Below are 6,075 nucleotides of genomic sequence, written 5' to 3'. Positions count from 1 at the left end.
ACTTGAAATGACTCAGGGTCTATTTTATGACAGGATATGTCATAAGTAGTGTTGTGTTGTGTTTTTTCATCAGGAAGTGTATAATTCTAGTTGACAGTTGTTGATGACCATTGCCCAGCTCTGTTTTTCTATTAGGGGTTGTAAAATGGTGTCAGCTACTGTCCCAGGAGACCATGCGCTGGGGAGCTTTCTGGGCCATCTCTTTCCCAGGAAGACTGGCAATTAATCCTGAAAATAGACTTTAAAATTTTTACTGGATACACAGGATCATCGATTATGACAATCCTCCATTTTAAATTTAGAAACAATCACATAAATAGAAAAAAATTAAAAACCTCACAAATGAATTATCTGCCTTTTTTTTTTTTAAAGAGAAGAACAATCATGGGCTGGGGGTCTTGAATTAAGGAAACAATCAAAATGTATAAAAATTTTATAAGCATAAGAAATTCATTCTGATTGATAGATAAATAAAATTAGTGAAACAACTTCTTGGCCTTTAGTAATTGTCCCCAAGCTCCAAGCCCCAGAGATCCAAAGGGCATGTGAATCTGCACAGTTTCTCTGTTTTTCTGCCTCTCTTGCCAAATTTTACCAAATACTTACTGAAGATAGAGGCTTGTTGGATGTGTTTTCGGTGAAATCATAATGTTTTCTCCTTATCAGGAAGAAGCCCTTAGGCAGGTGCAGCTGGGACTCAAGGGCTTTGTGGGCATGGGGATTGGGAGGACTAGAAGATGGGAGGATTGGAGGTAGAGAGGTAATAAGGACAAGGTGTGACACTGTGGTGGGGCGGCAGGTGGTTGTCTGGGGCTTCAGAACCTGCCCAGGAGCTGATGTCCAGGGGTAGCTGATGGAGCAGATTCCGAGGGGTTAGAGGATCCTGAGATGAATGGTTTGGGTGTGGGATCAGGGTATGGTGTGCCATGGTGGCAGTCTGAGATGGTGCAATGTTCAATGGTCACCTGACTGGGTTTCTGTGATCTACTCATAGTCCATTCTCCCCCAGTGTTTGGTTATCACCAGAGGAGGTCAGATCTCCAACCCCTGGCCTGTATTAGTGATGAGTTTGGGAGCACCTCTCATGGCCCCAGGTCTCTAGCTGGGCACAGTTATGGATCCAGGGCTTCCCTCCCCTGGCCTGTCTTCCTCATGGGGTCTCTGAACTTGGCCCAGCTTTAGGTAGAAGGAAAATCTGTCTTCTAGGAAGGATATTTTGCCTCCAAGCCCCTTCCCTCAGAAGTTCCTAATAAAGGTGGGAAAGACAGACAGATACAAATGGGGTGTGAAGGGAAGTTTTGTGAACACCCCTCTGGAAGCTCTGGGAAAAAGCTATAGCTACACAATGTAGGTCTTTAGCTCAGACCTCTCCTTAGACCTCAGACCCATATGTTTCGCTTCCTTAACTCCCCAGCGGAGTGTTCCCAGAAATGCATCCAAATTTAAACTCTGATTCCCTGCTCCAACATCTCCTCCCTCTTCTTACCTCCCCTCGGCAAAGTCATTATCCTATTACTTAGGCTGGAAACCTAGGTAACACTCCATTTGCCAGCTAATCTGGTCACCTCTGCCTTCATCATAATCCCCAAGCTGACTCCTCATCCTACCATGAACATCTAGATTTAAGCCGTGGGGCCCAGACAGGACAGGGCTCCATCTGAGACAGTCAGGGACCTCCCCCGAACACCCCCAAGCAGTGTTCTCTTAAGATTAAGGGAATAAAAACTCTGAGCAAAGAATAGGACAGTCAGTCTGTCCCCCACCCCCACCGGAAAAGGGGGAATGTACTCCAGAGACCTCAATTCATAGCTTATTAGCTGTTAAAATTATGGAGTGTACTTTTCCTTGATGTCCCATCTTAACTCAGGGCTTGCTATTTATTAAGAGCCTTTCCCTATCTTGTCACTCGCTGCACTCTCAAACAGTCTTATTGATCTCAGAAACCAGGTGTATCATTAAAGTCAGGATACCCTCACTCTGACTCTCTAAGGATAAATAGTTCTGGATAAAGCTGTTGAGGTGTCATGGAAACTGCAAATTCCCAGGACTCTTAACTTGTTACATGATTTGTGTTCTCTTCCACTTCACAAGTATTTTTTCCCTTAACAGCTGTAGTAGCTTATCCTTATCACAGGGCACAGATGTTTATGCAGGATGCAACATCAATATGGGAGATGGAATATTTGGTACTAGGCTGACCAATAGACTGCTCCTCCCTCAAGGTTGAAGTGCTCACACAGGACCCACAAAGAAAATACCTTAGAAAATGTACCCAAAGCCAATTAAAATTTCTAGACTCCAGCCCACCTTTGTAATCCTTACATGGAAATAAAAACTAGCTCTCTTGTTTGTTCAAGCAACCAGCTTGACACTCTCTTGGTCAGTGCTGTGTCTCCCTTCTGTTTCAAGCAGAAGTCCCAATAAAGAGTCTCATTCTCCTTGCAGTTGTGTCTTTATCTGATTCTTCTGATGTAGGACATAAGAAATCGCCAAGATGGTAATGCATCCCTTCTAGGCTTTGCCTGAGTCTCTTCTGCAATGCCCCCTACTCCCTAGGTCCTCTGTTCTCTCTAGCCCACCTGTCAGGGCCTATATTATTCAGCTTTTCTTTACTGTGCTAAAATACCTGAGATAATAAACTTATACAGAGGGAAGTTTTATTTTGCTGCATGGTTTTGAAGCGTGGGTTTGTTTCATGGGTTTCAGTTCATGATTGATTGACTCCATTGGTTTGGGCCTGTGGCAGAAGTATAACGCAGAAGAAAATCACTTAGTTCCTCAGCTAGGAGCGAAAAAGAAATAGGAAGAATCTGAGGTCTCACAATCTCCTTCCAAAGATATGCCTGTAGTGACCTGGGAACCTCCCACTAGGCCCTACCTCCTAATACTGCCATGCTGGGGACAAACCCTTTAACATATGAACCTTTTTGGGGACAATTACCCAGGCCATGGCAGGGCCTGAGATTCTTTCTTCCTTCTCATCTCTGGCCCTTCCACAGTTCTTCCTCTCCTAAATGTTTCCCAGATGTTGTCCCCCAGCTTATGCCAGCATGTCTTTTTTCTTTTCCTCTGTTTAATTAAAAAAATATTTCTTCCTTAGTAATGGGATCGATCCCAGGGTCTGGTACATTCTAGGAACGTGCTCTACCACTTGAGCTACCATCTCCTTCCTCTCTTCCCCTCTCCTCTCCTCCCCTCCCTTCCTTCCTTCCCTAGGGATTGAACCCAGGGACAGTCTACCACTGAGAAGCCTTCCTGATCACTGGGATTTCAGGTGTGCACTATACCTGTACTGTATTCTCCAACAGGTGACTATGGTTGAGAGCTTGCTGAGAACACCATCTTCTGTGCATTTATGTAGAACCAAGTAAGTTACTGGGTTGGTGGCAAAACTGAATTTAAAAATAAAGTCCAAACTGGGTGCGGTGGTACATGCCTGTAATCCCAGCAACTCAGGAGGCTGAGGCAGGATGTTCACCAATTCAAGGCCAGCCTTAGCAACTTAATGAGAACCTGTTTCAAAAAGTAAAAAGGGCTGGGCACGGTGGTGCATGCCTCTAATCCCAGTGGCTCAGGAGGCTGAGACAGGAGGCTTGCCAGTTGCTCTTTGTTTTAGATGAATAAGCCTTTGCCACAGAGACCACTTATGTCTGGGCTACTGACCCTTCCTTAGAGGATGTAGGGGTGTCAGAGAGACCCCGCCCCTTCTTCCTCAAAGGCATCTTTGGAATGGGCAGAGGTTGTCAAGATGATGTCACTTTTAGCACAGCTGTCCCTGGGCCATTTGAGCGCTACCTCACATACCATCCCCTTTCCTCTGTGTTTCATCCATCCCACCCACCCCATTCTTTCTTTTTGTGTACTAGCTATGTACTAGAGGTTTTTTTGGGATCTCTTTGGGTTCCCTATTTGACACCCAATGGCAGTGAGCAGAGCAGGAAGGACTGAGCAGAACTGAGCAAGATCACTAGGGGTGGGGATAGTGCTGGTCAAAGGGAAACAGGATGCTTCTTGTCCACAGAGGCTAGCTTCTGTGGGTGGCAGTGAGCTATCCAGGAACCCCCCATGAAAAACAGCACCCCTTAACATTAAGAGAGTAAAGGCTTTAGGGGGAAAGAGACAGTCAGCCCCTGTCCCCTGAAAAGGATTAATGCACTTGAGGAACTTGAACTCATGGCACGTTAGCTCTGTTTTCCTCTGGCCCCTCACTTGCTCCCTCTCAGTCTCATTGGCCTCAGAAACTGGGTGCCATTAAAGCCAGGATGCCTGGGTTATGGGTCTCTAAGGACAAAAAAAACATGTAGGATAAAACTGCTGAGAAGTCACTGAAATGACATATTTCCAGGACCCGTAGCTTGTTACTGTCATGGTTGGTGTTTCCTTCCACTCCCCATCTGTGAGTTCTCTTAACAGCAGCAGCAACTCATCCTCATCCTGGGCAAAGATGTTTATGCAGGACTCAGCATCACTATGGGAGACGGCTACCACTTCCTCAAGGTCAAAGCACTGGCCCAGGAGAAGAAAAACATCTTTAAAAATCTACTTAAAGCCAATTATTTCTAATTTCGAGGCCACCCCATCACCTTTTCACATGAATAAAACTAGCTCTCTCTTTTTGTCCTGGGAGCCAGCTTGACACTCACTTGGTCAGTGCTGTGTCTCCCTTATGTTCCAGTCCCAATAAAGGGTCTTGCTCTTGTTGTCTGTGCCTTTAATCTGATTCTTCTGACAGCAAAAAAAAAACCCCTAACCAGTAAGAGTAGTGAGGGGCGGGAGCAATGCATGGGAATGCACAGGTGGGGGCAGGTCAGGGCAGACAGGTAAGGGGAGAGCTGGAGACAGGGGTGAGGCCCTGACCTTCTGTGAGCAGGCGGGTGGCGTGGGAAGTTCACAGGGAGAAGGGGGGCAACTGCAGAATGAAAGGCTGCATGATTTGGAGCCATGGGAAGGCCCTAAGTTCACCACAGTGAAAGATTTGGAAAAGGAGGACTGAGTCCAGTGGCTTGAGGCCAATCCCAGACAGCCATAGTGCTGGACAGCCAGGCCACTGGCTTTCAGATGCAGGGCAGAGAGCTCAGAGCCCTGTGCACTGAAAACTCTTCAGGAGTCCTTGTTGCATTTTTTACCTTTTATTTTTTGTATAGAATTTCTTTAAAAAGAAAATCTACCTCTATTGTTCACAGAATGCCTATAGTTAATAATAGTGCATTGTACACTTAAAAGTTGCCAAGAGGCACATTATGGCAAAAGTCAGTTCTTGACACACACACACTAAACAAAGGGCTGAAGGCATTAAACTTAAACTCTTGAGACTGAGAGTTCATTGAAATAAAAAGGCTTATTGAACTGGTAAGTGCTAGCAAGAGCCAGGTGTGGTTGCACACAACTGGAATTCCAAATTGGGAGTCTTGCCCAGGCTGGCCTCACAAGTTTGAGGCCAGCCTGGGCAATGTAGTGAGACTGTCTCAAAATAAAAAATTAATAAAGTTAAAGGGATGTAGGGATAGGGGTGTAGCTCAGTGGTAGAGTACCCCTAGGTTCAATTCCCAGTACTACAAAACAAAACAAAATAAAACAAACAAATGAACAAATAACCCAATCGGTGCTAGCAAGAAAAGAAACAAGTCCTGGGACAATTTCTACAATTCCCCGCAGCAAGGCTAGAAAGAACTTGGAACATGTTCTCGGGACCTGAGAGTGAAGAACATTTTTATAATGAAAATTTGGAGAAGGAAAGCATAAATTATTCACAATGAACCTACACTGCATTTAGGTGAAAGAAAAGGAAAATGTGAAGGGAAGGTTTTGGAACAGGAGGACAAAGCAGAAGTTATTTGTTGCTTCTGGATTGGTCGGGGTTAATAGCTTTTAGGAAGGGTTGAACTTTTTTTTTTAATTGGTGCATTATAATTGTATATAATAGTGGGATTCATTGTTACATATCTGTACATACATACAATAGAACAATATCATTTAGTCATTTTCATTCCCCAAGGGAGGCTTATACTTAAGCAGGAGGTGTTGGCACCTAATGGTCAGTCTCCAGGGGTTTTAAGTGAGTTCTAACATATATTT

This window comes from Marmota monax, unplaced genomic scaffold (assembly GCF_021218885.2).
Source record: "Marmota monax isolate L192 unplaced genomic scaffold, Marmota_monax_Labrador192_F-V1.1 WCK01_AAM20220418_F8-fsc01506, whole genome shotgun sequence".
Taxonomy (NCBI): Eukaryota; Metazoa; Chordata; class Mammalia; order Rodentia; family Sciuridae; genus Marmota; species Marmota monax.
This window is presented reverse-complemented; position numbering follows the sequence as displayed.